General features: G+C 32.9%; 1 protein-coding gene across 2 annotated transcripts in view; it reads left to right on the top strand.

The window, feature by feature from the left end:
- The first annotated feature begins 13,667 nt into the window (after positions 1-13,667).
- The window catches only part of Scp2 (Sarcoplasmic calcium-binding protein 2), a 73,243-nt gene continuing 67,322 nt past the window's right edge, over positions 13,668-19,588 (top strand). Inside the window, exon 1 of one of the 2 annotated variants that reach the window (XM_023158439.2) lies at positions 13,668-13,808. The gene's annotated coding sequence lies outside the window, so the exon portion shown is untranslated. The remainder of the gene's footprint in view (positions 13,809-19,588) is intronic. The other variant, XM_074185099.1, reaches the window with a different exon arrangement.

Here is a 19,588-nt window from a genome sequence, read left to right as displayed (position 1 = left end):
GATGCAAAGAAGTATCTTTCAGACACACACTGAAAGAAAGTCCTCCTGAAACAGCTACTTTCATATAAACATTGAATTATACGAAAGAAAAACATTCTTTCGAAACAAATACTTCTATATGAACACTGAATTATACAGAAGATACTTTTCTCTACTCAGTTTGTATTTCAAACATTCGTTGTGGAATAAAAATCAGATATCATTCACACTCTAAATGAATGATAACAAATTGCACTTACATAGAACACTGCCATCCTCACTTGTATACACCGATGTTTCGCCTTAAGACACTTGCCCGAAGGCTCTTCAGTACCAAATTGGATAACATTATAGAAAATACACACACTTCATTCATTAAAAAATCGTTATTCATGAATGAAGTGTGTGTATTTTCTATAATGTTATCCAATTTGGTACTGAAGAGCCTTGGGAGAAGTGTCTTGAGGCGAAACATCGGTGTATACCAGTCACTGTCAGTCACTACGCTACTGGATTCAGAGTGCCTCTAAATAGGTGTGACCAAAATATCATGAAAAAATATTCATGATTAACAAAGTTATGACAACTCAAAAATTCGAAAACTCACACAGCTAACAGTCACAATATATCTTTTTTTTTATGATTTCAACAATGAAGTGCCGCCAGATGAAAAATAAAAACAAACAGCGTAAATATTTTTAATGAAAATAACGGAATTACATTAACACAATTCAACTGACAATGAAGCAAAAAATTTTAATAAAAGTAACTAATAACTAATTATTGAAATGTTTCGATTCAGTGCAATTCTAACTCATATTCTAGTAGCCTCTACTAATCCACCACGTATTTCGATACATGTGTCGTAGCGCTTACGAATGTTTCTGATTACGTTCCTTAGTTCTTGAGGGCTAATATCTGCACATACCTGTCGAATTCTTACACAAAGTTCATTTCTATCTCTTTAGCGGTTTTTGTAAACCTTTTGTGTGAGAAGTCCCCAGAGAAAAAAGTCCAAAACTGAGGTCTGGAGATCTGGGTGGCCACTCTATAAACGGACTACCACGTCCTATCCATCGGTTTGGAAAATGTTTGTTAAGCCATTGCCTCACAGCTCTGACATAATGAACTGAACACCCATCTAACTGGACAATTAAATTTGATCGTTCATTGATTGGCAGCTCGTGAATAGCATCCCAAATCTCTGTGTTTACAAGTTCTATAAACCTCTGCGCATTAATGTTTTCCTCAAAAAAGAAAGGACCAATAATTCGTTCGTTCAATATCTCACACCAGACGTTGATTTTTTGGGAATACTGGCTTTTACAGTTTATTACCCAGTTAGGATTATCCGCTGCCCAATAGCGACACTTCTGTGATGACACTACTCCATTTGTAGTGAAAGTGGCTTCGTCGGTATAAAAAATATTTTTTAGGAAATTTCTATTGTTTAAAAATTCCCGTTGGGCCCATGAACAATATTCCAGGCGTCTTGCTTCGTCGTCTTCTTGAAGTGTGTGTAAAAATTTTGGCTTGAAAGGTTTAATATTCTTCGCCTCGAGACATCTCCGAATAGTTTCTCGTGGAATATTCAAATCTAAAGTGGCATTCCTTATACTGGCATTAGGATTATTTCCGAAATAATCTAAAATGATTGATCATTCCTGTCATTCCTGTTTCGTCTTTGTACAGGATTACTTTTAAACATCATTTTTGATACTGCACCAGTTTCATTGAATATTTTATTTACCGTACCGCAGCTAATACGAGGACGATCTGGATGTCTCTCATTAAATACTCTACAAACCTCTCTAGCACTTCTAACGTCATCTCCCGAAAGGCGTACAATTTCAATTTTCTCACTTACCCTCAATCTTGCAGCCATGACACAAAATAATTCGAAGAACTGTAGGGTGAATATTGTTGACAATAGTACACTTAAATCTTTCACAAGTGTCAAACTGTAATATCATTTCCATGGCAAGAAAAAATATCGTAGAATGCCCTAAAACTTTAATAAATATTTCAAATTTTGTCCCAAAGCAGACCTTTTAGTACTTGACATTTAAAAATAAAATTATTAAAATCGGTTTACAACTTCAAATTTTAGGGGGGTGTTTACATTAAAAATGGGTCACACTGTATGAGGAAGATTTTTTCTGTCGCCATGTCACAATAATAGTTCAATAACGACCTACATTTTTTTCTGTTAATTGATATTTGTAGGTAATTTTATGTAGGAGAAATTTCTGCTTATATTTGAAGTCTCAAAGACACTACTGGTGAATACTCTTAGGAAAACAAAAGTAAAAATTCATTGGCAATTCCCCTTATTTCATCAAAGATGCGGAAAAGATTTGCAATCTGGTTGAAAGTGGCTCCTTTGACGTACAATTCTTGGAACATGCTGCATCAGAGTGGGTTATAATTCAGAATGTTTATTCTCTTGGGAAAATAAGTATTACTCCAATTCCGAAACTGCAAAAGCAACTAACTTTGCTCAAAATGTGGTCTGAATTCGTTATATTAGGCTCATGATTTGTTTTAGAGTCGTTTATGAAACTGTTGGAAAGTTGATAGAAATATTGGAAATTTCAATACTTCAATTTGACTATATTCAAAATAATATTCCACATGTGAAGTGGAAAATAAAATTCAGCATGAAATACAGAAAGAAAGTCGTATAAATAAATAAAGTTTGTAGCACATGTTTATGAGAGAAAATGGAAATTGAGTAACATTGTAGATATAAATAGCATGCAAATTTTCCAAGACCATAAATTAACAAAATAAAAATAGTTGAGTAATTTAAATATTTATAAATTGTTTTTATCAGTCACTTCGATAAAATTAAGTCGCTGTCCTTCTCTTAAAAGCTCTAACCATAAACCAATTGAGGTCCGAATTCAGAAGTTTCGTTCGTTTCAATGTCATGTGCTTTTGTAGAATTTTGTGCTCTACACATTGATGCTGTTCAGTTTATCAAAATTTCGCTGCCGAAACAGTCCAAAAAATCCACCAGTCTTCGTTCCAAAGATTTCAGCCTCGAAGTTGAAACCCGAAGTGGTCGAGCTACAGTAATCAAGGACAAGAATTTGGTAACCCTGAAGACTGGACCATCACAATGGTTTTTGAAGATTCATGACGTATTATAAAGGTCAAAAACCTTGAAAATTGTGTTTTTCTCTGCTTTTACGCAACTGAAACGTAAATAACTTATTTGAAGGGCAATTTCATGTATTGCTGTAGATTATTTTCAGAATTATCTTCTGTAAAATGTCTGGTTGGTTTATATAGAATTGAACTACACCACGCCAACTGAGAATAACGTATTGTATTTAATGTTTTAATCATATTTGCCAATGCGAATCTGATATTTAGGTTATTATCAGAATATCAGAATTCTTATGTTATTTAATACGATTTTTCAACGGTGAAAGAACTAAAGCCTAAAAATTGTGTATTCATTTATATTCATTCTCTATAGATATGATTACAATTTGTCAAAATCATCCTAAACTCCGCCAATGAGACTTTCAAAGAATTTCATATCAAGTATGTGCTCGATTTCCATTACATTTTACGACTTATATCATTATTTGCCAACGATATAAGACAATCACAAGACCAAACACGTTTCAGAGTTATTATTTCTTGGAGACCTGTCAATACACAATTCCATCATCAAGCTAATAAAACTGCGATTGTTCTGAGAAAAATGCATCCCAGTTCATGAATGAGGGGTGAGTAAAAATGAAAATGCCGATAGTAATGAATTTCATATACTTTCTGTCCGACGTACTACTTTCGAATATTCAAATTTAATTAAAAAAACACAGAGAATTCAGAGAAAAAACCAAAAAATTTTAAGATATTGTAGTTCAATTTCATTGTATCTGGTGAATCGGAAACATTTTCAGCATTGGTTTTCACAAACTTCCACGGTACACATTCGAGATGAGTATAAAACAGTGAATAAATGAATAATTTCAGTTTCCATTCAAAGCATTGAAATTACCAGCGGGAATAAAATGAACCTAGTTTTCCAGTTATATAAAATAAAATATGGTGTTTTTAATTTATATCAATGATTTCGAGGTTGATTTCTTGTTATAGTTTATGTAGAAAAATTCCTATGCACGCATGTTCAATTATCATATCTTCATCGATGGTTATGACATAAAATGTCCTTATTTTTATTAAAATACACAGTGGTTTATAAAAACCAGTTTAGAGATCATAAATCTACAAAAAAGTTCAGAGGGGTTAACAGAAATTTTTCTTGAAAAAAGTGGTTTTTTTGCTTGCCGGTAGAAGTAAAATTTTCCGAAAACATAGACAAGTTCAATTCGGACACTGATCCCTTGAATATATTATGTGAACACAAAGAAATAGGAGAGGACCAGAACTCTTATTGTTTTTGTTGTTATTTCATTCAGTATTCTATACCAGGGGTCTCCAAACTTTGAAGCCTTCGGGCCATAATGATTTTTTCAGTTTGTTCCAAGGGCCAATTTCTGCCCTTAACTATATTCCTAGACTAGGATAGTCGCAAACTTACGCTTTTTTTGCATTTCAATTATTATTGTGTATTGCGACACTTAACGACATCTAGTGGCGAGTAGTGGTACTATGTACTATCTTTTTCAGCTACCCGTTAGGTGGCATTAGGCGTAATTAAATATTTGGAATTACCGTGTTGGTTGGAGAAAGTTCTGGTTCTAGCTAGTGTATTCCGATCACCTCAAAATGGCAGTAATAATTGCATATAAAAAGGCTAGCGGCGCAACTGCGAGTTAGTCTGCGTAGGAAACGCGAAGGAAGCGGAACTGTCTATTGTGAAATAAAGTAAAACCCGTCGATAAAAGTATTTTGATTTGACTTATTGTTTTTATGTGTGATTTGTTAGTATGGAAAAGAAGCGAAAAATCGACAGTGAATGCAGAACGTTCCAAGAGAAATGGAACTTTCAGTATTTTGTGATTGAGTCCAGTAATAAGGCGCTATGTTTAATTCATAATACCACCATAACTGTTTTCAAAGACTAACATTAAACGACACTGAATCGAAACATCTTCAAAGTTACTCCAAGTATACAGGAAGTTTTTGGAAAGAAAGCTTGAAGCTTTGGAACGCGGACTCAAATCGCAGCAATCTTTATTTATCAAAGCGAATACTGAACAAGAGTCTGCAACTCGCGCCAGCTTTCGTGTGGCTCTTGAAATCGGAAAACGTGGCAAACCATTCACCGATGGAGAAATGATAAAAGAATGATTGATTGCAGTAGCCGGAGAAATATGCCCCGAAAAGGTAAATTTATTTAAAAGTGTCAGTTTGTCAGCAAACACCGTGGCTCGAAGGGTGCAAGACATCGCAGAAAATATATCATCTCAACTGTCTGACAAAAATGGACATCATGAGTGGTTTTCTCTAGCATTGGATGAGTCAACGGATGTGTCAGATACTGCTCAGGTGTTGATTTTTATTCGCGGAGTAGATAAAAGCTATGAAGTGTATGAAGAACTTCTTGATATTGATAGTATTCACGGCACGACAACTGGGGCAGATATTTTTAAGGGAGTTGAAAAAGCCATTAATAAAAAGAACCTTCAATGGAGAAATTTGACAACTATAACAACTGATGTGTCAAAGGCTGTAGAAAATGATGTTGGTTCAAAACCATTAGTCTTACATTGTATCATTCATCAACAGTCCTTGTGCCGAAAATGTTTGCATATGTCAGAAGTTCTAAAACCAGTCATATCAGTTGTTAACTTCATCAGATCGACTGGGCTGAATTACCGACAATTCCGCGAGTTTATTCAACAGATTGGAGAAAATGATTTACCATATCATACTGCCGTACGCTGGCTTAGTTGCGGAAAAGTTCTTAAGCGCTTTTTTGAACTTCCAGCAGAGATCGAATTTTTTTTTAAATGAGAAGCAGCGCCCTTTTGCCGATTTAGAAAATAGTGAATGGATGTGGAAGTTAGCCTTCTATGTCGATTTGACAAATCATATGAACGAACTGAATTTGAGATTGCAAGGAGAAAATTAGCTTCTCCCTGATTTATACACCAATGTGAAATCCTTCAGGCAGAAAATAATACTATTTCAATCGCAATTACCTAAAAAATGTTTCACACGCTTTGAAACATGTGAAATATTCAGCTACACTACAGAGACTGAATTTCCCGTCAATTTTGCAATCGAAACTGTGAGTGCTTCAAAGATAAATTTTGATACTCGTTTTTCAGATTTTGATGTCATTGCGAATGAAATTAAGCTTTTTCAAAATCCTATCGATTCTGACATTGAAACCCTGGCTCCGGAAGTCCAAATGGAAATTATTGATTTACGGTGCAGAGATATGCTTAAGAACAAATATCAAAATTCATCTTTGTTGGAATTTTATAAGAGTCTTCCCCTGGAACAATTTGATAATTTGCATAAATTTGCTCGTGGGTTGTTTTATGTTTTTGGTACTACTTACTTGTGTGAGAAAACGTTTTCCAAGATGAAGTACACAAAGAATGTTTACATATCTCAATTAACCGATGAGCATCTTAAATCTCTTTTGATAATTGGTACAAGTAAAATTGATCCACAACTACAAAGTATTGTCGGTGGAAAATCGCAATTACATAAATCTCGTTAGTGTTTTTGTTTTACTGTGATTCATTTCAATTATTTGTTAGTTATTAATATGCTTAAACTTAGATACTTAAGTTAAGTTTTCTTTGTCATCATTTCTTTTACCTTGCGAGTAAATAAAACCGAGTAATTATCATTCTGTGTTTTCTTCTTCAACTTATCACAGCAATAGTAACAACAATTAGGTAATCATTGGCTGTCGCGGGCCGGATTGATGACACTGGCGGGCCGGATTTGGCCCGCGGGCCGTAGTTTGGAGACACCTGTTCTAAACGAATATGAATCTCTCGGTAGATAGTAAATTCGACCACGTATAAAAACTTTGTAACAAGTCTCTAAAAAAGTATTAACTCTCAAAATTCAGCTAATATAAAAAACGATTGTTCACATTGACATCTAGAGAATTTTTTGAAAATCACTTTTATTTTATATAGCTCCAAAAGTGACTGAGAAATGAAAATTTCATTCAGTTTTTCAAATTTCCCGATTATTCAACCACGCCTACGGAATCACTCTGTATGAAGTGAAAAGGGACTACCAAAAAAATAATCTGGAAATTCAGACTCGAGAAAAAGGCAACTAGGCCTGCAAAATTCGATACACGAAAAGTGAGTTTTTTGGGGATCAAAATAACACCTGGAAATATTAAAGCATTGTTGAAAAAAATCAATAACAAAATCGAATGAACTTTCTGATAAAAAATTCTCTTTCAGTTTCCATTGGAGTGGTTAAGCCACTCAATGAAATTACTAGTGATAACAACATCAATGAGCTTTCCAACTCCCTCCTGAAAATTTTCCGCTCTCCAACGTTTTGTTAATATTCTCTGTCAAATATGGGCGCTCGACAAAGAATTTTTTTCAACTTTCACACGCTTTAATCAATTTCATCTATTTATTTATCCCACTCGGATTATTCAACGAGTGAAAATTAGTATTCGAAAATTAGCTGTAACTCTAATTAACTGGTGAATAATTGAATAAAACGCCCCCGATTGTTTTGAGAGTCTTCGTCATACGGTTAAGGTGATAAAAAGGCAACCAGTTCAGTAACGATGTATTTTTGTGAGATAGTATTTACGTGATATATCTCATGAACACTTTATTGTGTGAAATAATCATTTCTCCTGCTTATTGGAACTACCTGTGTTCTTAGTTATACTCCACATTCATTTTTTCCACACTGAATTCATTTCTGCTTCCTATTCACTCAACGGGATTGAGAAAATATAGTTTTTCCAGCCCTCCAAAACAATATACGAGAGAGACTTTTCAATCACATCTTGATGAATAGTGACACCGACGTTTATTTGATGTCTCTGGAACTATTACATTTGGAATAATTATTTCTCCCGGGGGATCTATTATTATTATTTCCATCCATTCAGAAGTTTTTCAACTTTGAAAGTTTTTTCGAAGAAAAGAACTCGGGGATAAACTACGAGACGAATATAAAGTCATTCATGTAATGTAGAAAAATGTGTTTCTTGGTTATTGCGCAGGGAATGAGTTGAACAAAAACAAAGTCAGTTTGTAGAATTTGTTTATTTGGAATGAAACGTATGTTTTGAATTCAGTCATGTTCGTGTTGAAAATAAAATGAATATACTGTTCCCATTTGTCACCGGAGATAGTAAACTTATAATGAATCATGGAGACAACTAGGAAAATGATCATTACTTCAAAGGTTCTTTGGAACTTTTTTCTTTTTCATCAACGATGAAAATGAGCTGTTTCAAAATTCGCCTGACTAGACAAGTTATCCTTCAATTAGTTAACAATTACAACCCTTAATTACAGTTTACTTGAAAATTAATAATACTTCTTCATTATCCAAAATATTTCGTAGGGGTGATATTGCATTTCACAAAACAGTATATCAAACTCACTTATTCTGAAACTCATCACATCACAACTCAATAATAATCAATCTATTAGTCTGCCTGAAGAAAGGAATTGGAAAATTTGTTCACCTTCACAATAGATAAATCTAAAACACATTTCCGATATAAGTATGAGTGTTCTTAATCAACAAGTCATTGTTGAATTTGAATTTTCAGTTATATTTCAATGTCTACATATCTCTCAAAACTATGCATACTTTTCAAAATATTTGTAGCGGGGTGATTTTCATCATAACAACAGGAAATAGAAGTCATATTAGCCCAACTTCTAGCATTTTTCATAATTTTTCCAGAGCTCTCATCATGATGTTTCGCCTCGGGATGAATGGACGAAAAAACAAATTTGTTCAACGAATTTAATAAAGTGAGGAAAGGTCTAACAATTCATATTACGTCTCGCACAATGTAACATGAAAAATTATGGAATATTTTCAGCAATATACTTGGATTTTACTTACGTACCGAACGTATAATACTTTTGAGGTTTTCATAGTTACGATTTATACGAACTAATAATCAGCATGAAAATTATTTTTCCACAAATGGATGTCATCCTTCAAGATGGTCGACTAATATTAAAAGTTCAAATTCGACCAACTCATTACTGATGATTCTACATTATTTGTTTTATTCAATTCTTCCTGTTCTTCGACATAAAACATATGAATCTCTTTGAAAAATATTTTTTCGTTAACGGGCTGATGCCCGTTAACAAATTTCTCTTCTTACGCGCTAAAAATGATTTCATGAACCAGCACCGGATATTTATCATGATATAGCGGGATGCCATGTTAACGAAACGTCATTAGTGACTGAAGCTTCGCCGATATTAAATTTTTTTGTATATAAATTTTAACTACTGGCGGTAGGAGGGATTCCAATTTCATTTTAGTACTTCCGTGTTGACTTTAACGAATGGGATGTTAGCTCTTATATGAAGAGATGATGAAATCGAAGACAGACGGTGTTACACAATGAAAATGGTAGGTATATAGAGTGATGGTTTGAAAATCAGCAATACTCAATAGTTTCCAAACGAAAAAATCAACGAAAAGTTTTTCTGATGCAGCAATTCTTTTTTCAAAATCATAAAGCCGCTTTAGAGGTTTTATTAGTTCACTCATAAATGTCTGCAGATGTTTTGAAGGGTTCAGAAGCGAATCAGACATGACAAAACAATATGAAAAATGATAATTGAAGCTTCCTGCTTTTATACCACTTGTATTTGTAACTAACGATGCTGCAGTTTCGTCCTGCAAGGACATTTTTCAAAATAATTCAATAAACTCTATAACAATTTTCTTCTTCTGTTGTTGATTTATTGGGGCGTCCACGGCGAGCGACGTCATTCATATCTACGCGACCTTCTGTGAATAGCTTGTGTAGCTTGTGTTTTAACTCGGGGTACAAGCACCATACGCCACTGTCAACATTTCGAGTGTTTTTGAGCAACTAATTCCATTTTTTACACAAAATTTGGTACAAATTTTCTGATGCATTTTTTTCGATAGCAGAAAATCGCTGAACACGCAAAAAATGTCTAACTTTCATGCCTTTCCCCAACAAACTAAACAATGAAGGTAACGAATCTTGAATGAGGGGTTTTTCTGAGCTTCTGGAAAGGACCTCCTCTTCTGATCGACTGATTTGGATACACCCCTTTCAATCAGTCTTTTGTATTCAGCTTTCAATGGCCAAAATAAAATGTTTGTTTCCCTTGATATCATCTATAACATGATTTAAATTCTTCGTTTTGATAAAACATCCGGTTTGAAAAAATATTATTTTTCTACTCCCTCCATTTCCAACTAATCATTACGTGATTAACAGCAGATAGGTAATGGCTCATTTAGAATACACGTGTAAGGAATTTTGAAAAATTATGAGATATGTAACATTTACTCTAAAAAATATAATCCCATGAAAACATTCAATTGTCCAAGACACAAAATCAGTGATTTTTCTCTCCAAATTCTCTGTAAAATCGAAATAAATATCATAGTTTCAGTAAATTTATTGTTCAACAGTTTGTGGGTTGGTAATGAATCTAGTTATATCCGAAAGATTAAATAAAATCATAGCTAACACATTTCCATCTAAACACAAGGTTTGAATTCAATCCTGCAGAAAAATTTGTTGATGAAGAGCCCTTCAATATAATGGAGGTGACGGTGGAGAAACTATCAAGTTCAATAAACGACTGAATCAATATATATCTGCGATAGCGATATTCTTAGATAGATGGAGCTATCATGAATGCATATCAATGAAGTTAGATCACTCGGTAAATGTTAATCGATGATGGAGAGTTGTTGAGATATTCCTCGAGAGATGGCTCTGATACTTTCGGTTCCTACTAAAGTTTTCATAATTTCCCTTCAGATGTCCCTCAGTTGGGTTTGAATTGATGAAATCCAAACGGACATGTTTTTGGCAAATCAATAAAATAAAAATTGTGTTCCAGCAACGGAAACTATATAGAAAAATACTTGTCAAAGACAACAATTAATGACCAATTCACTTTTTCTAGTTGAAAAACAATCATCCATTGGGGCTGGCATTGCACAGAATGATATTTTTCAAGAAATCAACCTGGGTTTTTGAAGATCTCAGATATTGATATTTTCCACGTAGATATTTAATGTGCAACTTTCATGAAACGTATTTTCAAAAAACTAGGCAGACTGAAAAATCCTTTCATTAACAATTTTTTATAATCGTCAGACATCGTTGTCTTGACCTGATATAAGTCTCATCAGAGGTGTTAGGCAGAACTACCAATTCATTGTTGAGTTCGTCAATTCTGTGTATAAATGAGCTTTTTTCTCCCAGTATTTCGTCCTTTGTTTTTTCATTAGCCATTCCGGTTACCTGATTCAATACTGTTGGACCTTTCTATGTGGTTATTTGACGTGGAGATTTTGAAAAGAAGACAACAAAAGTAAAATGCAATTCGTGAATACTGCTCAAATATGAAATCACAAATAGATAAAAAATGTCGTTGAAGTGTTCAATAGATGATTCGCCGTGTGTATATTATTATTATTATAATTTTAGTATAAAGTAATATAATTGCAATATTCTGTTTTTTTTTCGAATGTGGGGGAACAAATGACAGAGAAAAATGTTCATGTTGTTACTGACCTTAATGAAAACAGAACTTGTGAACACATTTGAAAAAAAATAATAATTAAATTAAATAAATTTTCACAGGTAGCCACATGAAGCAGTCATTTTTCTACTGATTTATTTGTATTTTTACGTAATACGTCTAATCGCTTAATCCGGTGCTATAAAAATTATAATACCGGCAATTCAAGATTTAATGATCGTGAATCTAAATAAATCTGCTCTAACGTATGTCTTTACAGCTTTATTTTCGTTTTATAGCCAAGATTCTCCTTATTTAATTCAATTGCATTTTTAGAGGGCCTAACCTGAATTTTCATTTGATTGCTGTGTCCAAAGGGAAACATATTTTCAAAAACTGATATTATTTTCCGCTTCTGACTAGTTGGATCACTGTTGGGCCACAGTAAACTTTCTGTATTTTGATCAATTGATAATAAGTACTCTCTAGAAAAAAACAATTATCAAGTAGTTTTTTCACTGACTTGTTCTCTTTATCAAAAATCATTGATATATATTTTTTAATTTTGTACACCAGTGGAAATGTTCCCTAGGTACCAAATCAGGATTGTAGAGTGGATGTTCTATACGTGATGATTCTGATTTTGATGATTACCACTCAAAATTATCTGTTTTATAACAGCATACGGCCTGAAAGAACAATCTTCCATGGGTCATTGATCGAGTACCTTTACAAGAAAAGAAATGTTGAAGATAGTTTGGATAAATTTAAAAAAAAAAAACAAAATTCATACAGATAGACATATGTTTTATTAATTACGTCATGCATCTGATACATTAGTACCTGCTTCTTGTAGAATTCATTTTGAGCATGAATAACATCAAAATTTCAATAAAAAAATGCCAAGGAGCAGATACCTAATGTCGGGGACAAAAACGAGTCGGTCCGGTCAATATTGCAATCATATCAGTGAAACCAGCATTTCCAACAGAAAATTGATTCGTCAAAGGAAGGGTGGTTAGAGGTATATTATCCTTACTTCTTTCTGAATTTCGAACACTTTCCAGGAGTGGAGGAACTACCTCATAGGATCTATCCTCAGCTAATTGTTTAGAAGAAAGAACATAGTAGGCAGAAAAGAGAGTTTTTTTCCTCTAAGTATGATCCTCTCAGGAGAAAATTATATTTACACTTGAGTTTTTCAGATGAAAGACAGATTGCACCTTTCCAATGAAATACTCCACCTACAATCCAAAGCTGGAGTATTTTTTTTTGATAGCATTTCGATGATAAAGTAAGTTTCATTAGAAGTTGATTGAAACTCATGTTTTGCAACCAAACTGAATAGATATATCTAAATGAATTCTTTATAACTATTCGTATAACTGTTATGTTGTATTTGTATTTTAATTATTATTCATTGAACTCGTAGTCGCTATTTGTATTAATTATGTGAAGATGAATATTCAGGATAGAGCTTTTGTGGTTGTTCCTAGATCTGTCTCGTACCACATATTTTCATTTCTAGAATTTTGAAGGCGTATAAAAGTCTGTTGTCGTGTAAGATCTCAACGATTTCAAACGATTTGCACTTCTTCTATGTCTGTTTCAAAGGGTTGCTGAACAACACTAGACTTCTCATTAGTATACGTAACCGAAACCTTGTAACGTTCTGTTCGAAACAAATTATTACAGCCCGCTCAATTTTACCAATGTATTTCTTCTCACATTCCTCACAGATTATTTTGTGAATTCCAGACTTTCCCTGTTCCATCATCCTGTTTCTCAGGTACTTTTGGGTACTTTACTGAACATTTTTGAAAAACCATCATTCATATTCAATTCATTTACAATATATTTTTTATAGAGACAATTTTATGAAACATGTAGCAAATTATTAACTGAAATTCATTTTAATATATGTACTTACGTCACTGCCAATCACTAGAGAGTTAAATTTACAACATTTAATACTATTATCTTGATTACATCCAAGGAGATAATACGTTTATATTCAACCGAAAAGGAATAAAAATCCAATTATAGAACGACTGGCGCGAAATGAGTTATTTTTCATAAATCCATCAAGCTCCTGCGAAATATCACATTATCAAGTTATCTCTCAAGCATCTTCTCTGTTCCAGCTCGCTTATATCCTTTTTTTAAAGAACCAGCTACAGGGTGAGTGAAGCTTGTTTCTGTTATTATTGTCTCTTGTGAAAATATTTATGAATGAAAAATAGTTATAGCTTCCCCTGAAATTATAGTTCTTGAAATTCGCTACAAAATTCATGCAAACTATAATAAGGTCTACTATAAAATGAAATTTCAGTGGTTTTTGAATCATAAGCTTATTTGGTAGATGAATGATGAATGAAACTCAACAACCTCAAACGGGATTTGCAAATCCTGCTATTCTATTTCATTCAACATTTTCAATCAGATAAATGCTTAATTTTGGTAATTGTAAAAACAATATTATATTTTGATTATTGGCATCTCGTGCCAAAACTCATTCAAATATTTTGGTTTGAAGGTGATTGACAATGTTTCATGATGAATTTCACTAGTTCGGACTTCCATTGTCTACTATACTCTACTATACTACCATAAAATGATTTGAAATCCCTGAAACAACTAGAAAAGAAGAATTAAAAATGAATAGCTGGAAATAACAATTATATTTCACATGTTTGTTCTCCAATATATAACACACTGTAGTATATTCTCGTCCCACGATCGTGTCACGAATATACTACAGTGGGTTATATATTGGAGAACAAACATGTTCATATAATTTGGATTCAACCTCCTTAAGTTAAGTCGTTTAATCCATTAATTATATCAAGCAAAAATAACCTGAAATGAAATAATAGTGAAATAAAGTATAAGTAAAAATAGAACGATTGAATTAAAAATGAAAATAAAAAGTTAAGATATTCCAAGCCACGTTAATTCACGACGTTTCGGTTGTTAGTATCTACAATCGTCTTCGGCTAATCAAGGTTGCGAAAATCTCCATGTTTACCACAGTTTCCGTTATCAAATAATGAATATTTACAGAAGACAACATTTTGAAATGGACTTTACATCCTCTTTCAAAATTCCTGTCACGCACAAAAATTTTCTCCCCGTTCGGAAAAGTTTTCTCTCGCCGAAACAAACGACAGACGGCGCAGGCCTCCAAGTCGCCTAGATCCTTTCGTTGACTCTCATACGCGTTCCCGACATCTCACGTGCAAGTCGCCCCCCAAAATCGCGCTTCTCTGTGCCCCCATACACGATTTCCACCCCTTCTGAAGAGTGCAGAGCTTCTGAGCCGGCTTTAACGGTGAGTAAGGTTTTTTATATTAATTTTCGCGCGGATCTGTTCAACTTTGTTGCCGGCGTGAAATGTTTGAAGTTCGACAAAGTTCCGAACTAGGGGATGGATTCATATTTTTGGATTAGAAACTAGTTCGGGAAAATTTTTATTAATTATTTGTGACAATTTGTTTACTTAGTTGAAGTTCTTCCTTCTTTGAAATCAACCTCGGTCATTCCATATCTTCATATTTAAGCTAAAAACCTTCGGAGAAAAGTTTGGGAACTGTTAACTTTTTCAAAAAAATTATAAAACCCACTGCTGAGGAAAAATTTCAACTAGTCACATTCTATGAATGGACTGACCCCTTACTTTCTATCAAGTACTTTTCTTGGTTTTTCACATTTTGTCTTCAATCGAGGACCGCCTGCCCGGTACTGACGATGCCCAATAGGCTGAAACAGCTGTCTACCGGTGGCTCTTAAATTGAAATCAATATGGAAATGATCAGAATGATACTTATTTATTTATATATATATATATATATATATATATATATATATATATATATATATATATTTATATAAAAATGATGGAAAAAAATGTTAAAGAAGTTCAATTAGTATCATTGGTACTCACATTCTGTCCTGTATAATAATAATTTAAATAGGGAGGGTTATATTTTTAGGAGTGACTAATTTTTTGGGAAAGAAAGTTTTTGGCTTTCTACTACTCCATAATTTTTTGTATCAAGATGGAGTAGTAGAAAGCTAAAAACGTTTTTTCCCAAAAAAATCATAATAATCTTTATTAATTCCAAGAGACAACAATGTTTATAACAGAAATAAACTTTAAATAATGATTGAATAAATTATTTCAATACTAACACATCAATTAAATATACAGCACATATATACATGAATACATACATACATACAAATATATACATAATCGATTTATAATATTGATTAAAAACCAAAAAAAATGTAATATGGAGATCAGAATTTCAATTGGAGGAAGAAAGTAGAAACTTTTTCAATTCCGATTTAAATTTTGAATAAGAGAATAAAATGTGAAAAAAATGTATTTGTCATCATTGGTAACCACGTTCTGTTCCATATAATAATAATAATAACCTTTATTAATCCCAAGAAACAAGAATGTTTAAAACAGAGATAAACTTTGAATAATGATTAAATACATTATTTTAATACTAACACATCAATTAATTATACAGCACATATATACATGAATACATACACACATACAAATATATACATAATTGAATTAAAATAATAATTCAAAACAAAACAAAAATGTCATGTGGAGTTCATAATTTCAACTAGAGGAAGAAAGCAGAAACTTTTTCAATTCCGATTTGAATCTTTAATAATGGAAAGAAATGTGAAAATATTTTAATTGTTATCATCGGTATTCACATTTTGTCCTGTATACGGAAAGAATATTCAGGATTGTACAATAGAGCTCTCGCAGATTTTTATATAAACTGAGTTGGTAACCCTTAGCTACAAAAAACAAAACTGTTTACACGGGAAACAAAAAAGTCTATTTTCAATTATGGAGAACACCCTGATGTTATTGGAGTGCCTCAGGGATTGATGTTGGGGCCAATTCTCCTCATACTATACAAAACGATATTTGACACAGCTGTCTTCTATTTTTTTAGTCTCTCCTGGTATTAATGGTCAAAAAAATCATAATTTTGAATAGAAATTTGATACATTCACCATCTACTTCCAGCGTTCCTACAGAGTTAGACCCAGAAAATGCCTGATAAAAATTCTGGAGTGTATTTGACAGATATTTGTCAAATTTCCTATCAAAATAATTTTATTCAAATATTTCTTGAATATTACTGAAATTTTTTCCCAACACCAAATCGTTATTTTAACACCTCGATACGGGTTTCGATCACCAAGTGATCATCTTCGAGAGGAAGATTTGATCTTCCTCTTGAAGAATGTTCTGGTTTGAAATACCATTGTGAACTACATAAAGACATTTTTCAATTCATAGTTGAAACAAAACACGTTAAATGTGGAAATAAGCTGTAAAAATCAGTTTAGTGTGTTACAGGATTATTTGTCGGTAGTAGAACAATACAAGATTCTCACAAAATTCAAAACCTCAAACAAGTTTTATAATATATTGAACGGGGAAATTTATTTACCCAGTTGAAATCAAATTTAATTACTATAGTTATACTTTCAAAATCAATGATTAATCTGATTAATATTTGAAACTATTTGGAAATAATGAAAATTAAACAAACATAAATCAACGTATTTGTTTCACTGAAATGAAATACCTATTAAACAATTATTCCAATATGAAGTATTGAATATGGAATAAATTGAAAAACGTTTGCATGAACAGTGCTTTTCCAATCAACAAAATATGTAATTTCAGGTGGCGGTGTTGAAATATTTAATGAATATGATGTTCTAGAAGTTGTGAATTCAGTGTTTTATCGATTACAAAGTTAAAAAAAGTGTATATTTCTTTATTCTGTTCTTATATCGCCCAGAAAAATATTTTACTTTTTTCATATTATTATACTCCTTTGAAGACACATCCTTAAGAGAAACATTCAAGTCTGAAAAAATTCTTACCGTCCTTGAAATATACATATCCAAAATATTAACGTAAATATGGCAAAATAGGATCAAATATATCAAGCACAGTATTATCCATTCCTATCCAGCCATAAGTAATCAAAGTATATACACAAAACAGTATATACAAAAACACCATCAAGAAGGTGAAGGGTGAAGGGTGAAGGTGAATTCTAGATTATCTCAGATTTTTCACGTTGCAAAAAAATCCACGTTTCCAGCTTTCTCTAGATTCCAAAAACTGTTTTTGTGTACAGTTTACGTATTTTTCTGCCAAATTTTTGTTCCAATATTCAATTTGTACAAAGTACAAGTTTCTCACGTTCAAATACTATTTTCCTCATAATGTCCTTTAAAGAAAGAAATACTAACCCGATTTGTCAAACAGTCATACCACCTTGTGTTATATTTTTTAAAGTAGCTGATTCTATAATGTTGAAATTCGGAAGCGCAATACCATTTTCATTCTCAATTCTCAAGAGAAAACGTGAAAAATTAACCCTATCTTGGAAAACTGGGCTTTCTAATTTAACAAATCGAACTTTGGCGCTTTGCTAAAACCACTTTCAGATACTTTCAATCCATTCAGATATCGTTAATCTATATTATAGTACGGGGGTCACGTCCCACTTCTTAGTTTTCACAATTTTCGAAACTAGAGAATTCTGATCCAGTTTCGTAACAGTAATCCTTGAATAATTGACTGGGATATCAAAATATTTCAACGAACTTATTTCGTTTCTCTACAAAGCATCTGGTCCTGATGAGATGCCCGTCATTGTACTTAAAAAGTACGCAAACGAACTCACAACAGTATTTTGCAGACTTTTCAACCTGTCATACAAGAAAGAGGTTTTTCCTTCTTGTTGGAAGATTGCTTGCGTTCGGCCTATTCCCAAACAGGACAAGAACACTCTTCCAAATAACTATAGACCAGTTGCTTTGCTATCAACAGCAAAGTCTATTTTAATATTTTTCACATAGTTTTTTCATTTTACATAGATTTTCCCCTCAATTTCAAAATTTACTTCGTATGTTTCCATTGAAACAAATTTTTGGAAAATCAGTTACATTTCGGTACAACTTGTGCCAAGCTCACAGACTATTACATCTCATATCCTTGTTTCTAGTGTGTAGGCAATTCTCAAGAGTTTTCCTCTTATAGCTGAAGGAAAGTTTGTCTTTTGATATTTCTCGACATATCTCAACTTTTCTACGCAGTGAGGCGTAAAGGATTCGAATGCGAGTTTTCTCCTAAATTATATAACGCCAATTGAAAGTTGGGGGGAAGGAACACAAGTTTCAGTCTGAAAACTTCAAGCTAATCGTGACTTTCTTCAGAGGGTCATTTTCAATCTGCATGAGATTCTGAAACTTGGCAACAGGAAAGATAAATTGGTTGAAAAATATTCGCCAAATGGAAATTGGCATTTTTATAGTAGGTAGTAACTTTTAAAAACATTTCTGGAAGAGTTTGAAATATAATAAACTCGCTTCTACTGCCATCTATGTGTTAGACCCAAAAGTTTCCAGCCCATGTAGCCTCAAATTCCTTGAGAATATTTTGTATCATTGAATTTGTTCACTTTTCCGTAGTATTTTTGATGTTGTATAACTTCTAATTGAACAAAAAACCCCTCCAGTTGGTAATATGGAAGAAGCTGAAAGTGGATTTAATTTTGAAACAAAAACTTGTAACTCGGCTGTCGGAGAACAAACAGTATTTTCGAAATTAATCGATGTCAGAGTACCACAATACGCTCTTTTTCATAAGCTGCGTCTCCTATTTTGGCGGTTCATTCTTTTCGAGATGAACTGACTGTTTGAAATATTGATGACCATTTGCGGAATGTGAAACAATCAGTTCAACAGAATTGCTGGCAGTTTACTTCGACGATGTTTCTGGAAAATAAACAGGCCTCTGTTGTCCAATTTAATATCAGGAATGAGTTTGGTATTTCCATGGCGTACACATAACAATAGCGTTTTATCAAAATTACTTTATCAAATGTTGCATGAAA

Source organism: Leptinotarsa decemlineata, unplaced genomic scaffold, assembly GCF_025532065.1.
Source record: "Leptinotarsa decemlineata unplaced genomic scaffold, Ldec_3_MD MMD2_tig00026361_RagTag_RagTag, whole genome shotgun sequence".
NCBI classification, from domain to species: Eukaryota; Metazoa; Arthropoda; class Insecta; order Coleoptera; family Chrysomelidae; genus Leptinotarsa; species Leptinotarsa decemlineata.
This window is presented reverse-complemented; position numbering and strand designations above follow the sequence as displayed.